The following is a 20548-nucleotide window of genomic DNA, read 5'->3' on the forward strand; positions in this document are numbered from 1 at the left end:
AAGGAAAATGTTTCGTATGAAAATTATTCGTTCCTGAGTTGTGGCCAATTTTGTGAAAAATGACCATATAATATAAGCTTACATGGTCATTTTCACAAAATTGGCCATAACTCAGTAACGAAAAAAAAAGTAAATTCCACAATTTTCAGCGATCAAAGCTTATAAAATTGCCTTCTCAAATTTTTTTTTTTTGAAAATTTTCCGCTAGTTCTGGCACAGTTTTTCCGGCTTTTTTTTATAAATTTTCTTAAACACTTTTTCCACTTCATATTTTTTTTTAATTCCTGAGAAAATTTGCTTTCGTTTTCATTAAAAAACTTTGTTTCTACGATGCTTCTTTCTTGACTTATCATTTTTCATAATATGACACATTTGGACATTTTTCAACAAAATTGGCCATTGCTCGAAAACGAAAAAAAAGTGCATTCCAAAAATTTCAGCGATTAAAGCTTATAAAATAACCTTCTTAAAAAGATTTTTTCGAAAGTTTTCCACGGGTTCGGGCATAGTTTTTTCGGCTTTTCTTTACGAATTTTTCCAAATTCTGTGGGAAACTTTTTCCAATTCATATTTTTTTTGGATTCCTGAGAAAATTTGCTCTCATTAAAAAAAAAAACTTTGTTTCTACGATGCTTTGTTCTTGAGTAATAATTTTTCAAAGTAAGTAGTGTCAGGGGAAAACAAAAAAAAATCCACCTGAGTTTTTTGGGAAAATAGGCGATCCTGAATTTTTCTCAACTTTTTTTTGTTCATATATGCATGAGCGGTGCCTCTGGAAAAAGTTTCATTAAAATCATAAACCCTTCGGCCCAATTTGTACAATTATAAAAAAAATGCCTTGGAGTTACAGTGTATCAAACAATTGTCCGTACAGCAATTTTTTGTCAAAATAATTTTTCATTCAAATGTTAATAACTTTTTTATGCGTCAATCACAAACGCTGAAATTTTGACCAATCATGAATCATATATTAAAGCTCCATTGGTAAAATTTTGAGCGAGATCGAATAAGTTTTCTGAAAGTTATAAAACTTTTAGTAAAACTTATAAGATTTTTGAACACATTTTTAAAACCATATATCACAATTTGCACTTGATGATTTTTTTTTCAATTTTTTTTGTGTTACATCTTATATCTAAGGCTTTCATATGCAGCTATATTTGGGGTTTTATATTCACTACAAAAAATATGAAAAATGTGCTTATGTAGTTGAAGATGTTTAAAAATTTAGCATATTTTGCACATATAATCTGCCAAACGTTTTCCACCAATAAAAGTGCATTACCTGAACGGAAAATCCATGGGACCTACTCTTCATATGTAGTTTAGTAGGTCCTGTATAAAAATATTACATAAGGAATGTTTAAAAAAGTTGAAAACACTTGGCACTTTTATTGACCAAAATATGATAAATTTCCAAATGACACTTTGAACATATACATATTTTTAATATTTTTTGTAGTGAATATAAAACCTTAAACGAAGCTGCATATGAAAGCCTTAGGTATAAGCTGTAACACAAAAAAAAATTGAAAAAGTTTCATCAAGTACATATTGAGATATATTGTTTTAAAAATGTGTTCAAAAATCTTATAAGTTTTACTAAAAGTTCTATAACTTTCAGAAAACTTATTCGATCTCACTCAAAATTTTGCCAATGGAGCTTTAATATATGGGTTATAATTGGTCCAAATTTCAGCGTTTTTGATTGACGTATAAAAAAGTTATAAACATTTTAATGAAAAATTATTTTGATCAAAAAATTGCTGTACGGACAATTGTTTGATACACTGTATGTACCAACTGGTGGATAAATTATATTTTTACCGGTCCTTCCTTTTACGAGGCCCTTCAAAATCAATAAAATTCGGAAAATCTCGACTCAGTGCATCTAATTTAGGCTTATTCACGTGAAAGCTAGCGCATCTAGCAGAAAAAAAGTTGAATTTTGCAGGGTTTTAAGAACTTCACCCTCTTTCCCTCACCTATGACGGTTTGTTTTACTTTTCTGACAGTTGAGAAACTGCCTTACTATGGTCTAAAAATGTCTTTCACTTAACAACCTACTTGGAAAAGATCTTCATTCTAAGGAAATAAAAATGGGAAAAGAACGCCCTCAAAGAAGCGGATCAACGAACGTACTGACGACGACAGTGATAACACACATCCACATATGCTTACTCGAACGGCACGCAGAGAGCCGAATTGAATTAGGCCTCGTTTCTCGCCAGGATTTTAATGAAATAAAACTTAATGGGCTTGGAGGCAAGTTTTCAACCGCAGTTTAAGCGACGACCGTAAAAGTTATCCCCAACTGACTACACGCACCACACACCCGAAACCGACGGCACAATTTTGTCCCCCGAAATTTATGTCGGAAAATTGAATTTCCCGCAGCATTTATTCAACTTTTTAGTGTTAAATATCTCCGGCGATATTATTTAATTTTCAGCTCCGAGCAAGCAGAGCAAAGTCTCATTTTGGTGAGTTAATTACTTTGAGCCTTTTGTTTCTGTGGTGTAGGGGTTTCGCCAAAAACTGATTCACCCGAAGAGTGAAAAAAAAAAGTTCGTTGAACCATCATAAAAACAAAATAAAAGGCCTTAGGTTTTATGACGGTTTCCAAAACCTCTCCAAGACTAATTGGTCATCAAAATGTTAATAGAGATCCTAAGACAATTTCTGACATTATTTTTGGCAGAGCTGTTGGATGAAACTTGGGACACCCGAAGAAACTTCTTAAGATACCAACTTAATTCCTAGATAGAAAAACATGAGCAACTTGAGGAGGAACACTGGAAGAAATTTCAAGGAAAAGTTGAAATTTTTGAAGGAGAAACGCATAGAGGGACTTATGAAAGAAACTCTTATAAATGTCTGCAGAATTCGCAGATAAAAGAACCGATCGAATCCTCGAATCCTTAGTAAATTTCTGATGGTTCCTACGAAGAATTCCTGGAGATACATACTGGAAAAACGTGTTATTAGAAGGCACGAAATATTGTTAAGGGGCCATCCATAAACCACGTGGTCACTAGGGGGGAGGGGGGGTCTGCCGAAAGACCACGAAAAGCCACGGGGGCGGGGGGGTTGGTACCAAACCACGTGGTTTTTTAAATTTGGTATTTAATTTTTCCTGTCTGTTCCAAAAGCATTAAATCAATTTTTATTCGACTGACAAAGTTGTTTTTTTTTCTGTTCACAGCATGAAAAATTGTGTTGTCCATTTAAAGTCCCTACAAACAAACTACCTGTAAAAAATAACATAGGAGAGGTCGAGCATTGGGAATAAAGACATTTAGTGCAGTTTAGCCTTCCGTCAGTCGCGCGGTTGGCTACCACCGCAAGCACCACGCTAAAGCAGAGTACAAAAAGCGTGATTTTTTCAACGTGTTGTACAAAATACAGGTTAATGAGAAAATTCAGAGAAACTCTTTCTTTTATTTTGCATACCTTTCCACTTTTTTCTCATGAATACTTGAAAGTTGCATAAACCCAGCTAATTTAAATACTTGTTCACAAGGTCAGATCAGGTACAAGGTCCAGTTTGCTTAAAAGTCTATGTCACATATTTCTCTTCTAGCAGAAACAAAATAATATGAATACATAGATTCAGGAAAGGAAAAATTCGAGTGATTTTATTGATGATAAAGACTATTATGATACCACTTACATCTTCAGCTAACGTAGCTGATCACCAAGTCAGGCTAAACCTTTATAGATCATTTATTGAATGTTTTTCCCTTTTCAGATCTCCCGTTTACATTTTTCAAAAGCTGCCTCCCTTTTCTGAGGCTGTCATCCTTATAAAAATTCCAGCTACTTTCTTGCAGTGAAATATAAGACGAATTTCCTTCTTTGGCCGTAGGAATTTGTCTTGTCTCTCTTAAGGGCGGACGGGACGGTCGAGGAAATATCCGCCATTGCCCTGTGGCTACTAAGATGGTAATCTCAGATTCTACTTCATATTTTGCAACAAAAACCTATCATTGTGTATGCTCACTTGCAGTGCATATGCTGATTGGTTTTCAACATCTTCAGTGCGATAGAACTCGAGATTACCATCTTCAAAATCGCGAGGCAAATTGTTAGAAAGAGAGGCAAGATAGGAAAAATAACACGGCGTCCCGTTTCACCTTAAAACAAACTAGTGTTCTTTGAACACTTCCTCTGTTATTAATTGAAGTGCATTGCCTTCTTTGTTTGCCTTGCATAAATGTGTATTTTGTGTGGCAAGCACAATGATACAATATGCTATTACTGTGTTGAGGTTATTTTTATGTGTTTTACCAAAAAAAAAATCGCATCGATCAAAACGATCTACGATCAAATCTGACTATACATGTCAATGGTTGCTACTCCGTGATTGATCTGAGCTGGTACCAATTGCACTGAGATTCAAATGAATAAGGGCTGGGACACTCCACTTATTCTCAAAGTGCAATTCTAGCAGCTCACACATTTAGGATCAATAACGGCGCCGGCCACGTCCTTATAGTCAGTTGGGAAGGGAGAGGAATGTTAGAGTGTCTTGGTTGTTGCTACCAAAGACCGAGACCACCTCTGCATGGGTATTTGTTAGACGGAAAGGATGGGAGATCTGGGAGTCATCGTTGGGTCGGTGATGCGATCCATGAATAGGGGGTTATTTATAGTGTTCGTAAGGTGATAGATTGTGTGGTGAATGAGGTGAATAAGGTCAAGCGGCACAGCACGCTTTGGTTGCATAACTTGTAGGCGTTATATACACTGTGCTGTGAGTGGAAATTGGAAGAGAGGTGTTGGGAAAGATTTGAGTTTGGTGAAACTGGCAACACGGTTCAGTGTCGAAGCAGAAAGTAAACTGTTGTGGTAAGAGGTGGACGTAGTGCGAGTGAAGATAGCAAAATGTAAGAGAGTTTTTAGTATTAATTAATTAGTTTATAGTATAATAAATTATGTATTTCCAGCATTGAAGCTGCTCCAACCGAAAGCTGCTTTCAATTTTTGTTTATTCGTGCCGAAGAAAGTCCACCCCGCAACAAACTTCAATGATTTTGCGGACCGCTTAAAAGATTACAATGGAGTCTGCAGCACGTAGACTGCCATTGCCAGAAGATGAGGGCAAAGATTGGCGGAAATATTATGAAGATGAGGAGCGCCGCATCGAAGAAGAGTATCAGCGAGATATAGCTGAGATTGAGGAAGCGTTCAAAAAAGCTGCGGAGAAAATGCAGTTGGAGTTTGCTGCCAGGATAAACGCGGTAAAACAACAGTATGGTGCTAAAAATGCTCGAAAGGGTTCAACAAACGAACCGCACTCGATTCACGAAGCTTGCATATCACCATCTGTTTGCATTACCTCTGGACTCAAAGCAAACGGTCAACAGCATGTTTCTATACGGCAGCCGAACGTTCAATTACGACAGACCGCAACCGAGCAGAACAATAGTGAATGGAGAAAAAATATTAGCTTGTGGAATTCTTCCAAACGCACCCGGAGTCGGATGGTGACGACGAAAGTTGAACATTATTTTCATAACAGCAAGTGCCAGGTAGCTGCCGATATGAATCGGTGCAAACTACGCGTGGCGATGGTGTTAACGGCAAAGGTGCTGGTGGTGTTCGATCCCGGCGGAGATAAACAATTGAATGCGAAAACGAAAGCGACGAAGTGGTGTATATCGGTGACTGTAAACAGCGAGAGCACCCATGCTAAAAATGTGAAAGCAATTCCACGGGAAATAGGGAAATAAAATAATTCGACCCGCTACCAGTTTCACCGGGGGAGGCTGTTGGGAAAGATTTGAGTTTGGTGAAACTGGCAACACGGTTCAGTGTCGAAGCAGAAAGTAAACTGTTGTGGTAAGAGGTGGACGTAGTGCGAGTGAAGATAGCAAAATGTAAGAGAGTTTTTAGTATTAACTAATTAGTTTATAGTATAATAAATTATGTATTTCCAGCATTGAAGCTGCTCCAACCGAAAGCTGCTTTCAATTTTTGTTTATTCGTGCCGAAGAAAGTCCACCCCGCAACAAGAGGGAAACGACTTTTTTCCAATTCGTTTCTAGTTCTAGCGATGGCTATGAACATATGAATATAGGGGGGGTGGGGGTAAGACGGACATGTTTAGGAAACACTCTATTTTGACAGTGTAAACAATGCGATAATTAAAATTTTATCTCCATACTATATACTTCAACTAAGGTACTTTACAGTCTGCAAGCCGATTTTGCAATAAAATTCGATTTTCCATGACTTTTGAGATAATTAAAAAGTGATCTCCAAATGTATGTTTTTCAACAGTGTGGGTAAGATGGACCGGTAGGGTGGGTAAGATGGACACCTTTGGGAATTTAGCTATTGCGCCTCTAATTGTGTTAAATGATGTTTGTGGCCGTTTGTATTCAATAGATCAATTATAGTAGAATCTAAATTTGGTCTTAAATCTCTTAGCGAAACGTGTTTTTGCAAATTAAAATCTATTTTGTAAATTGGAAACCTCCATAGACTGATAAACGCCTAACAGTATGTAATGCTCTGGTAATTTTACAAAGTTCAAGCTGTTCCATCAACAAAAATTCTAATATAATGGATTTTTCAACAAAAAATCAATATGAAATGTTTTATACGGCTTCCACAATCATTTTTGTACTCCATAGATTTCAATCTGTGAACAATGTGTGGGTTTTAATGTGTTTCTCATGGCACTATCAAAGTAACCCCAACACTGTCCGTCTTACCCACTCTCAAGGCGGACCGTCTTACCCCCACACAATGCAAAATATTAATTCCACCACCGTTATTTATAATCCATGAAATTTACCTGAATTTCGTTGTGTATAGGACGGAACAGTTTAAAACTACTGGGAAACTCAAAATAAAATGCCAAAACTTAACAATTTAATGTTAAAAAGCTTATTTATTGCCGCCTCAAAATTAGATCCCAACACAAAAGCGTGTAGCCTGGTAAATGATTGATTATTTTTTGCACTTTTGACATATGTATTCTCTCATGGAGTGGTTCAATAATCATCTACTGATAAGAAGATAGAGTTAATCGTAAAAGAAAGTCACATTTTAGCTCTTAAGTAACAGAACTAGCCAGTGGTACGTCTTACCCACCCGGTCCGTCTTACCCCCACCCCCCCTACATGGGTTGTATATCTACACACTAAAAAAATCCCAATTTTAATAGTGACACAATTGATCGAACTGCCTGAAAAAGCTTTGACACAAACATAAATGTGCCACATTTTTACACTTTTTGTGACGTACGTATTAAGTTTATATTGTTTGAGTTCTTCCAGTCAGAATTTTAAATCACAGAACTGATAATTTAGTTCTCTATGCTGTAAATTTACGCGATATGTTACAGAAACATAATGATTACTGATGTTGAACTGTCAAACAGCACCTTACAAAATCAGATGAAGACTGCAGACTGCATTGGAAATTTGTTTATTACGAAGGTGAAACAGCATGAAAACCTCTCATAAATTTAACACCGAGTTGAGCCACAAACTTGGAAATGACAATCCGTTGCCATCAGCCGATGCAGTGGTAAACGAAAACAGCCACGCTCAGTCAATCAGAAGGCGGCTTTGTCTGCTTGGCTGCGATGACGGCTGTCTCAGTACATACATACACGCCAGCAGTGACGACGCGACAGCCGAACTGGCAAGTTTGTTTATGGTAGAAGTTGTTCATCTTCGACTGCCATCTCTTCAACGTGATGAATCAGCCGAAAGAGCAAGATCGAAAACTGACACTCTGAGGATCGAAGTCCGATTCCCGAATGGAACTTTGTGGTATTTTTTTTTGTTTCAATATTCGGTACAATAAATAGCACAGTTCTCAATCATGTATACAAGCAGCCGACGCGCTGAGCTGTTGCGGTAAAATTACATGAGTCAAACATTTTCCGTTTCCTGTAAAAATAAGATCGCACACAATTTTGCGTCAAATGTGTTGCTTTTATATGTCGGACTTATATGACACAAAATTACAAGATTTTTTCGAAGTGTGTAGAGAAGAGAGAGAGAGAGGAAGTGGATAGAAAGATACAAAGTAGGATGAAAGGGACGGGCCAGGGATTGAACCCATGACCTTCTGAATACGAATCAGAAGCGGTAGCCACTAGACCACCAAGCCCGTCTACATATAAAAAAGCCACGTGGCAAACCCGGGGGGGGGGTCAGCCTCAAACCACGCAAGACCACGGTGGGCGAGAGGGGGGGTCTAAAGTTCAGGAAAAAATGACCACGTGGTTTATGGACAGCCCCAATTGACAAGTTGAGAGATGGAATTTGTGAAAAATCGCGTTCTGGTGGGATTCAACCCCACGACTCCGAATTCGCTAGACCAGCGCTTTATCCATCTAAGCCAGGGCTGCCCAACCTTTTTCGCTTGTTTCATAAATTTCGGGTCCGTACGATCGTAAAAATGATCCGATATTAGATCTTTGAGCATCAAATGGAAGCCTGGTGTTAGGGCTAATAAATGCATGTGTTGAAATTCAAATTTGACTTATCCACTTAGCTACCGTGACAATTCATCAAAAAAATCATCCGGCCCGCGGGCCGGATTGTTTTTTGGGTTCAATTGCACCGGTAGGTCAAAATTGTCAACAAATTCAAGCTTTTTCACTTGGATGAGTTAGATATAACACTAAGCTTTCATTTGATTCCAAAATATTCCATGTTTGCCTTGTTTTGCGAACGTACCAATTGAAAATGTCTGAAACATGCGGAAAAGGTTGGGCAGCGCTGATCTAAGCCACAGCACAGGTAATGATTCTGCGGAATAGAAAGCCATTTTGGCGATTGAATTCCGGAAAACATTTGATAAATTCTAAAATAATCCCTATAGGAATTTTTGGTGCAGTCCTTGAAGGTAATTGTACAGAAAATTCTACAGCAGTGATCTCCAATCTGCGGGCTGCGGGCCAGATTCGGCCCTTAAGTAGGTTTTGTGTGATCCACGAACTGATTTTGATATGAATTAGAAAACGGCCCTCTGATATAATCATGTATGAGTAATTCTCGCTGAGACCGGCCCACTATTTACACCTTGTCTTCAAAAACGTTTGAGGTGGCGATTTTCTGAAAGTCCTTTCCATAAAAGGTAGGAAAATACATTTGGGTACTTACATTGATGGAATTAGAGCCACAACAAATTTTGCAGACCCCTCGATTTTGGTCAAATGGTGGCTCATTTAAACCGAAAGTTTCTCCAAAAACCACATCAAAACGAATTGTTGTTGAAAAGAGGAAAGATAGAGCTGCTATTTACATTTATAAAAAGGTGGGTCGGCAATATTGATTTTGGCCGCCATCTTGGTTTTTATACCAAAACATTTTTTTCACCATGAACGCAACCACCGATTTTAAATTTTTTTACATCAATTGAAAGCTGAGACATTTATACAAAACCTATCAAAAAATCATACATTTCCATGCGCACCGTCAACGCCATGCCACAGCATCAGAGTTTACGCCTACATATATACACAAAGGCACCTGCGTCAAAATTTGGGTAAATCGGAGGTTCGTTTCGGTTTTTCACTATTTCTCAATGATGCGGGCATTGCTTTCATAACTTTTTAAGTGTTTTGAAAAGCTTAAACCTGCAGCTTGCCATTAGTGGGTTCAGTGCGCAAAAGTGACATGGTTTACAAAACGGCAGATAGCTTTTAAAAGAAGAAAAAGACATCCCTAATTTTTTGATATGTTATGTATAAATGTCTCAGCTTTCAATTAAAGCAAAAAATTAAAAAATCGGTGGTTGCCATCATGGCAAAAAAAAGTTTTGGTATAAAAATCCAACATGGCGGCCAAAATCAATATGGCCGACCCAACTTTTTAAAATTGTTAATAGTAGCTCTATCTTTCTTCTTTTCAACAACATTTTGCTTAGAAGTGGTTTTTGGAGAAACTTTCGAGTCGAATGGTTTAAATGAAGCACCATTTGACCGAAATCGAGGGGTCTGCAAACATTTTCGTGGCTCTAACTAACGGGGTGTCCATCAATTTGAGTAATCAAATGTATTTTCCTTACTTTTTTGGCGAGGACTTTCAGAAAATTGCCACTTAAAACATTTTTGAAGACAAGGTGTAAATAGTGGGCCGGTCTCAGCGAGAATTTCAATTACAAGTTTTTCCAGTATGTTTCAGACATACCAGCAAATCTGGTAAATGCCAGTAAAAGAGCAATATGTGTCATTATATCCTGGAGATACGTCTGGAAAAAATCTTAGAAGAATTTGTTTTACAGTCTCTGAAGGGGAAGTTCTGTTTTCTTAACCAGGAGAAATTTCTGAAGGAAATTCTGCGGGAAAAAACAATCCCGAAGGAAATGGTTAGAGAAGCACTGAAGAAGTTCCTGAAAAAATATTTAATTTTTCGAAGAAATCTTTGCAAATTCACACAGAAGAACTGGATAACTCTCTTTGCAAGTATTCATGGAAGAACTTCCAGAAAATTTCCTTGGAAAATGCCAATTCTGGATTCTGAAGCAGTCCTGCAGGAATTTCTGAGAGAAATTTCGGCAGTATCACTAGGAACATTTCTTCTTCAGAAATTCTTTCTATTTATTTATTTATTGTCGTCAATCACATATGTAGACCGTGTTGTTACATTTTATCTTAAGAACTAGTTCACTTATATTTATATTACATAGGAATTATGCATCCTTCAATACGCAACTGTTCGTTAACGTAATGATCTGAAGTATTCCTTAAGTCTTGTCTTGGAAAATGTGAAATCAATGTGTTCACTGTGTTTATTATAAGCAAGCATCATTTGATTGGAGGGCTTAAATTTAGCATAGTCAGTACGATGAAAATTAATAGAAAATAGCTTTCGATGACGCAAAATTCGTGAGGGCAAGTAAAAGTTTAGTTTTAATAGGAGCTCAATAGCATCAATTCTGTACGAAATAACATTATTTACGAAAGAAACCATCGCGAACTCTCTACGCTCTTTTAATGTTTCAATATTTATAAGCATACATCGAGATTTATAAGACGGCAAAGCAAATTATGACCAACCTAATCTGCGGAGTGCATATAACAAAAACTGCTTCTGTACAAACTCAATTCTATCTTCGTAGGTAGTAGTATGGGGCGACCAAAGGATGCTGCAATATTCTAAAATTGATCTTACATAGGCTATATACATTGGCGTAGCTAGGGGGGGTTCCAGGGGTGCCTGGCACCCCCTAGAACAAATTTGGCACCCCCTAGAATCTTTTCTTGACAGATACCTAAAATTTTAAACTTAACACAATAATTCTAATATTTAATGGCACATTTCAACAAAACTTAAGCACACCCAGAATTACTTAAATACTTGTTGTACGTTTTAGCGTTTAGGATATTCAGGCCAAATATTTCTATAGGTCCTAAGTGCAGATGAGAGGCTCTATTTAAGTCACCTCTCTTTCGATTATAACGTGCTTGTATTTATGAAATTTGACTTACTTCTTGCATCGGAAGATAAATTAAACAATCCATGTTGAACTTTATTGTGAGAGAAAAAAAAAGTTGCCTATCCCAAACATTTTGGCCACCTCCTGTACATACTAAAAATTTCTGCAGAGATTGGTCCAGCATTTTCTCCTAGGATTTTTTAGGAAATTCTCGGAATTCTTCTAGGGATTCCTCTAAAAAATTCTATTGGGATTCCTTCAGGAATTCCTGGCGGGATTATTCAAGACAATCTTCCTGGGATCCTTCAGAAGTTTCTCCGGTGATTTTTTCAGGAATTCCTTCAGAGATTTTATTCAGAGATTCTTCCAGAAACTTCCCATGGAATTCCTCCAGGAGCTTATATTGGCCTTCCTCCGGGAATTGTGGCTAGGATTCCTCAAGCAACTCCTGCTGCGATTCTTGCAGCAATTTCTCTTAGAACTTCTCCAAAAATTGTCAATATGGTACCTCCAGGTATTCTACTAGGGAAGTTGCAGAAATTCTTCCGGAAAATCTCCCTTGGATTTTTCTAAAAATCCCTTCGGTGATTCTTCCAGAGATTTCTTCAAGCATTTATCCAGGACTTCGTCCAGAGTTTCTTCCAGAAATACCACAGAAGATTTCTCCAAGAACTTCTATTGCCCTTCCTCCATGAATTCCAGCTGGAATTCTTCAAGCAATCCCCATTAGAACTCCTTCAGAAATACTTCTAGGGAATTTTCCTGGCATACTTACTTGCTGCAATACTTTCGGGAAATCCTCCTGAGATTTCCAGGCATCCTCCAGGCATTTTTAGGGGAACTAATTTTAGGATACCCCCGGTATTCCTGATTCTAAGAATTCCTCCAGATATTCCAGCTAAGAATTCCTCGAGAAATTCTAACTGTGGAAATTTAGAAATTATGCTACGGATTCTTCTAGAACTTTCTCCTGGCTTTTTTGCTGGGATCTTTCCAGGCAAACTTCCTGGAATTCTTGCAGAAATTTCTTTGATTCTTCTACCACGGATTTCTCCAAGCACTCATCCAGGAATTCCTTTAGAGATTTTATCCAAAGATTCCTCCAGAAATTCCTGCATAAACTCCTTTTAGCCTTCCTTCTGCCTCTAATGTGTCAGCAATGCCTCCTAGGTCTCCTCCAGAAATTCTTATTGTGGTACCTGCAGGAATCCCTCTAGGGATTTCTTCTGGTATTCTTGCTGGGATTCTTCTAGGCAATTTTCCTTGGATACTTTCAGAAATGCATTTGATTCTTCCAGGGATTTTTCTTAAGACTTATCCAGGAGATCCTCTAGAGTTAATACAGGATTGCTCTAGAAATTAATCATGATATTACTCCTGGAACTCCTCTTGGTCTTCTTCAAGGAATTCCAGCTGAAGAAATTCCAATATAAATCTCTAGAGGATTCCCTAAACGAATTTCGGGAATAGTTGGAATTTCCAGAGAAATTCCAGGAGGTATTACTTGGAAAATCTCTTGTGAAATCCTTTAGGGAAGTACGGGAAAAACTTATAATTAATTAGAAGCCACAGATTATAGCTAATTGACAAATTGAGAGATGGGTGGGATTCGAACCCACGACTCCGTGTTCGCTAGACCACAGTATGGTCATTTCTTTGCAAGTTCCTTCAGCATCACACACGAGATGCGACATGAGACAAGACACTTATCGTACTTACAATCATCAAGAAAAGATTAAAATTACCGGATTCGGGCGTGATCTAGCCCATCTACAGGACAATGTCCGACTGACTGCGCTGATTTTCGTACGTTGATCGTACACGTCCAAAAACGAAGAGTTCATCTCGGGACCCACGCTTCACTTCCCTTCCGATGGAAGAACTCACATGGTTTTGTGAGTGGGATTCGATCCCAGGTCCTCGCACAGTGGCCGGAAGCCGGACAAAACCTTAAAATTCGACTTCATTTTTTTATTTTTCTAATATTTTTCTTTCATTATAGATACTTCAACTAAGAAAACCCCAAATTTTCAAGTCATTTGGTCAAAAATTGAGTCTTGTAGATTTTTTCAAAGTTGAGGTTTTGTGTGGTACTTTACTAGTGTTATTTGTTTTTATTTTATGAGCTTTCTTCGTGAGCTCGTTGTAAAACTCAGGAAGATTTGGATAATGTGACAATATTATTGGTGTTTTTGGTTATAAATAACCATTACATTTCAGGATTTGTTTGGAATTTAATCACAAAATTATTATGTTTTTACAACATGCAAAAATATTTACTTTTATGAAATTTTGAAGAAAAACTTCGTATTAAAGAGATCCAGTACTTGTTTAGGAAACATCAGAAAACGACGCCGTATCCCGGATCTGACGTGCATTTTTGTCTAGTTTGTGACTATATAGGTCACTGTTTGCGCATTTTTGCGCTAAGCACGAAAACATTTTTTTTTGTATCAGGTCACAATGGAGCCGCATGGTTGCGCAGGAACTGACATTGTTTGAAGTTTATATTTTATCTTCACATAATTTAAATTGACTTCAGGAAATCTTCATTCTAGTAAGAGGCCTTTACTAAGGCACGTGGTGATCGGGAGAAGGGGAGCGGAATTAGGGGGGGGGTTGATTGATAACGTGATGGATGGTAGTCACAGTCTGTCATTTTTTTATTTTTTTCAATATTATTTTATTTTTTGACAGACAATCACAACAAGATGGGTGTTGCAGTTAAAAAAAAAAGGTAAAAAAACAATTGTGAAAAACATGTAGCCATAACTATAAACCATTGCTCATTGGTTGGAAACTGGTCGTTTCTTCGATACATCTAAATCGTTAGAATTGCTCAAAAAGCTTGGAGGCAATCTATTCACGACTATTATCGTAGTTTCAATATATAATGACACAAATTCATCGACATGTACGCGTTTCTCCTTTACACGCACATCGCTACAGTTCAAAGCAGCTGTCATCTATGTATAAAATATAAAAAGAATTCACTAAACGGCGTAATACGCTACGGTAAATATTTTTCGCGTTCACAACGCGATAATCAAGGCAATCTTTGGTTATTTTAATCGAAATTTTATAAATCAAACATTTTACGCTCTTGAGTGAAAGCCCTTACATAATTTGCAAAAACTTATGTTTTATTGTATGTTATTCATGCGATTTCGTAGACCACATTTCTACTTGACGACTCACAGAGTTATAAAGATTTTGAAAATATTTGTTGGAGCTCTACTGTTCATCAATATGATTTTCGATCTCGGATGATCGTTATCAACAACTCCAACGGCGAATATGTATTGTCTATTTTTATAGATAGGATTGTTTTGGTTGCTTCGACAAGTGATAACAATGTACACAGTGTACAATGTACACTACAACCCAAACTCGGACGAGCACATATCGACTTCATAGATTGATAAAAAGAAGTTCAAATTAAACTTAGTTCACTATATGAGGCTATCTAACCCCATTTTAAATCGTTAACTTACATCCGTGTACCCACCGTTAAACGTACTATGGATGGTCACTGAGAATAGACCACATCGTGTCAGTCAACGTTGGTTTGTATCAGAATTGATCCATTATTGAAATAAAACGTAGGTAAATTGAATTTTTCTAATGATTTATGAAGTTTTGAAGATTTTGGACCACCCTAACAGCAAAAATGCACAATCATAGTTAATTTCAATACCAATACATGATTTAAGAACCCCCAAATTAAAAGGTTATTCAAAATCTACGTTCAAAAACGCATCGTTATAGCTTATTATCGATTACTTTTTACATGCTTCCCATAATCAGTAGATTTTAAAATTTTGAACCACCCTAATATAGCAAAATTTATGAAAAGTTCCATATCAGAAATAGATTTAGGGCACTAAAATAATCATAACCTGTGAATTTTAGCCATTTCGGTTAACATTTGAGGTTTTGTCCGACATTTGTATGGAGGCCCGCCACTGTGCCTCGGCGTGATAGTCAAGTGATCTAACCATCACACCAGGTTCACTCCACAACTTCGAAAGTTCTAAGGTAATTTTGATGGACATTTTTCCAGTAATTTCTTTTGGGATTTGTCGGGAAGTTTTCCATGAATTTCATAGGATTTTCTTCAAGTAAGCCCAGTTTAGAATTTCTGATTTTTCAATTCAGCAATTTTTGGAAGCAATAGGTATAACTAGAATTGAATCATAAAGAATTTCAAAAGTAATCACGATGAAATTGCCTGAAAAATTTGCAAAACAACTGGAAAAAATTTCTAAAATAATTTCAGAAAAATAGCTATTGAAATTATAAAAAAAAACTAAAGAAATTAAATAAATTAAATTCCAATAAAACTACCACAGAAATTAAAAAAAAAAAACATGCTGAAGGAATTATTAACTTATACAGTTTATGCTAACGTGAGAACTTCACGACACACACGAGACGCGACATGAGACAACACATAACACTTATCGTTCTTACAATCGTCAAGAAAAGATTAAAATTACCTTTACGTCGACCGGTTTCGGGCGTGATCTAGTCCATCTAGCCTAGGGCTAAAAATTCCGTAATACAGATAAAAAAAATCTTTCAAAGTAGTTGCAAAGGAATTCATTACCGGTGGAATTCCTAAAGAAAACATCAAGGCTTTCTTTTTTTTTAATTGGCTAAATGCAATCTCAAAATAAATTGCCGAAATATATTCTTTAAAATTTTTTACAAACATTCACAAAAAATTCCTAATAAATCCTCAAAGAATTTTCCGAAATCATCAAAGGAGTTCCTGAATAAAATTTTGAAAGAATTCCAGAAGTAGGTAATTGTCGTAGTATCACCGTGACAGAATTTTTAAAGAACCACCAAAGATTTTTTTTTTCAAATAAATTTTCGAAGGAAATCTTTAAGGAATTTGTCGAATCAGTTTCCAAATGAATTACCGAAGAATTTCCCACAGTAATAATCGAAGTTACCAAAATTTCCAAGGAAATTGCTGATAAAATTCCCAAATAAATTTTCAATGCAAGTAATATCGGGATTGCCGAAGGTATTCCAAAACTATCTGCTGCAGGTATTCCTTAAATAATTACAGAAGAAATTTTCTAAAGATTTTTCATTACAATTATTGGAGCGATATATAAAAGAATTTCCGAATAAATTTTCAAAGTTATTGCCGATAAAATTTTCAAAAGATGCGTGAAAGGTGTTTAGTGTCAATTTCTAAACATATTACCAAATAAATACTTGAAGAAATTGCCGAAGGGGATCCAAAGATATTTCCGAAGAAATTTGCCAAATTTAAAGGAATTTCTGAGAGATTTGCAAAAGTCTTAATTGAAATAAATTGCAAAACAATTTCTAAAATACAAATTCCATGTATCACTCTTTGGCGAGCGTTCGTGCGAGACAGTCGCAATTTTTAGTTCGTCCGGTTTGTCTTCGATACTTTCCAGTTCGGTGGCTATTTTCAAAGTGCTAGTTTTCGAGTGATCAAGTTATTGAGTGACTATCCCTAGTGGGACGCGTGCGGTTGGCTAGGCCACAATTTTTGCCGCAAAAGTTCGTTTGATTTGAGTAAAGTTCACGTTTTCATTACATCACGTGGCGCATTGACCGACTATCGAGCACAGAAGTGCAGCACCCCCCGCACACCGCGCCGCTCGCGCGGCCGTGATCGGCTTCTTCCAGTGAGTACCCAAGCTCATCGTCGTCGACAGCAGCAGCCCACCGAGAGAGGAGCAGAGAGCGTTCAACCGCCGCACACGAACGACGGCGCTCAGCAGCAGCTCGCTTCCTCCCTGTGCGGGCCATCCGATCGCTTGGACCTGTCGTCGTCGAGCCTGTGGCTAAACAGAGTGCACAAAGATAAGTACATAAAGTTACCTCTCGTTGTTCCCCCCTCTCCACTGACTCTTTGATTAGATTTAATTTGGTACATAAGCAGTTTTTTCTCACTTTTCCTGTAGCGTTAATTTTGTCCCTTATTTTTTGATTATTTCTCGTCCCCGTGATAGTGTTAGTTTAAGATTTTTGAGTGCCCCGTGGTGGTAGTTAGCTACCACAATGGGCGATGATGATTATGGCGGGGGAACATCGTACCGCATCAACGAAGCTTCGTTATTGGCATCAGATTGTTCGAGCCAACAAGGCGATGTAAATGCTAATCCCTTTGTCTCCCTTCACCCTGGCGCTTCTGCAATGGACACCAACAGTAAATCTGTTTCGACGTCCCCCCGCCTCAAGGCCTACCCTCCCGACTTTGGCGGGCCATATGTTGTTTTCTTCCGACCCAAAGGCAAACGTTTGAACACCGTTCAAATCAGCAAGGATCTGACTAAGCGGTATTCTTCCGTTGTCTCCATTGACATGGTCGGTACAGCTAAGCTTCGGGTGACAGTAGGCGACCGAAAACACGCTAATGAGATTGTGGCCTGCGAGTTGTTTACTCTTGAGTACTTTGTCTACCTTCCGAGCGCGTCGATAGAGATTTCGGGGAAGGTCGCCGACGCATCTTTGACCTGTGAAACGATCATGCAAGGCTGTGGTCGTTTCCATAACCCTTCTCTTCCTCCTGTCCAGATACTGGATTGCCGACAACTGTATTCGGTATCCCAGGAGGGCGAGAAGAAGGTTTACACACCATCTGAAGAATTTTCTGTGACCTTCTCCGGATCTGCATTACCAGATCTGCTGGTGATTGGCAAACTTCGGCTACCTGTGAGGCTGTATGTACCGAAGGTAATGAATTGCATCAATTGCAAGCAGCTGGGCCACACCGCCCAGTACTGCAGCAATAAACCTCGCTGTGCAACATGCGGGGAGAGACATGTGGACGGTGCGTGTAAAACGCCGCCCAAGTGTGTTTATTGTGGCAGCGACCGTCCACATGATCTGATTGATTGCCCAAGGTACATACAGCAGAAAAAACATCAAAAACGATCGTTGCAGCAGCGATCACGGCGAAGCTACGCCGAAATGCTGAAAAAAGCTGCCCCGACCGTTGAATCCCGTAACATCTACTCGTCTTTATCTCTCGATGATCAGGGCTCTGACTCTGAGGTCGGGGACGGGGTTCCCTTTGTTTTCAAGGGTGAAACGAGGAAACGGATGAGGCTCCAGAGACCCACCAAAAAACCTCGGAATCTGCCTAGCAGCGACCCCCAACCCACCATGACAAATTTGAAGAGTGGTAAGAAAGCCACAAAACGTTCCCCTCCGGGATTCAAAATCCAGGACGAACGAGACTTTCCATCACTCCCGGGAGCATCTAAAATCCCAGATGTCCCACGTTTTTCGAATTCTCAACCGGAAAGACAGCATTCGGAGCACCAGGAGCAACCTCAGGGTGCGCCATTGTTTACGCTCTCTGGCATTGTAGACATCATCCTCAGCTTCTTCAATGCTTCAGATTCCGTGAAGAACATTGTAAAAGGACTTCTTCCTTGTGTGACCTCTCTTTTGAAGCAGTTGGCTTCTAAAATGCCCCTCCTTGCGACAATCGTATCTTTCGATGGCTAATTTAACCACCGAGGTCGAAGATACGATTTCGGTTCTACACTGGAACTGTCGTAGTATTACACCGAAATTAGACGTTTTTAAATTTTTAGTTAACAATTTACAATGCGATGTTTTTGCACTATCCGAAACATGGCTGACACCTGATGTAACCTTACCTTTTCCCGATTATAATATCATTCGCCTTGATCGATCCGACTCGTACGGAGGGGTGCTTCTAGGGATCAAGAAGCAGCACTCATTTTACAGAGTCGATTTTCATCCGATGACTGGCATTGAAGCCGTCTCATGTGAGGTGACTATCCGAGGTAAAACCCTCAGTGTTGCCTCCATATATCTTCCACCGAGAACTGCAATATTTCGCAGGGATCTCGCCCACATCTGCTCGGTTATGCCCGAGCCTCGGCTGCTCATGGGAGATTTCAACTCCCATGGTACAGGCTGGGGGGAACTGTACGATGACAGCCGTTCAACTTTGATATATGACCTCTGCGACGACTTCAACATGACAATTTTGAATACCGGAGAAGTTACACGAGTGGCACCTCCAGCTCAAGATGGCAGCCCTAGAAACAGCCGATTAGACCTCTCAATCTGTTCGAGCTCACTATCGCTGGAGTGTACATGGAAGGTTATCCAGGATCCTCATGGTAGTGATCATCTGCCGATTGTTGTTTCTATTTCCAATGGGTCACATCAACCTCCATCTATCGACATCGCCTACGATCTCACCAAGCACATTGACTGGGAGAAGTACGCAGAAGCAATTATCGACGGTGAACAATCGGTAGAAGTCCTTCCACCGCGGGAAGAGTATCAGTTTCTATCAGAACTGATCATCAGTAGTGCGCGTCAGGCACAACGTCGACCAGTGCCAGGTCCGTCGGTTCGCAGGAAACCCCCCAATCCGTGGTGGGATAGTGAGTGTACAGAAATATATCGCGAGAAATCCGCGGCGTTCAAAGAGTTTCGGAAACGCGGTTCGGTCGAAAACTTCAAGCGGTTCGCTTCCCTTGAAAGCAAGTTCAAGAACTTGATCAAGGCGAAGAAAAGCGATTACTGGCGTCGGTTCGTCGAGGGTTTGTCGCGCGAGACTTCGATGAGAACTCTTTGGAACGTCGGTAGAAGAATGCGTAACGCGTCGTCGGTCAACGAGGATCGAGAAAGCTCTCCTCGATGGATCCTCAAGTTCGCAAAAAAAGTTTGTCCAGATTCCGTACCCGTGGAGCGAATAATTCGTGATGTTTCCGAAGATAGGGACGACATGGATAGGCCGTTTTCAATGATTGAATTCTCACTTGCTCTTCTTTCATGTAACAATTCCGCTCCAGGAATGGATCGAATCAAGTTCAACTTGCTTAAAAACCTCCCCGACGTCGCTAAGAGGCGCTTGTTGAACTTGTTCAATCAGTTCCTGGATAACAACATCGTTCCGGATGATTGGAGACAAGTGAGGGTGATAGCTGTTCAAAAACCCGGGAAACCCGCGTCGGATCATAATTCGTACCGTCCAATCGCGATGTTGTCTTGTCTACGGAAGCTGTTGGAGAAGATGATTCTCTTTCGACTGGACAAATGGGTTGAATCGAATGGCATGTTGTCAGACACACAGTTTGGTTTCCGCAGAGGCAAAGGT

This window comes from Aedes albopictus, chromosome 2, assembly GCF_035046485.1.
Source record: "Aedes albopictus strain Foshan chromosome 2, AalbF5, whole genome shotgun sequence".
Lineage (NCBI taxonomy): Eukaryota > Metazoa > Arthropoda > Insecta > Diptera > Culicidae > Aedes > Aedes albopictus.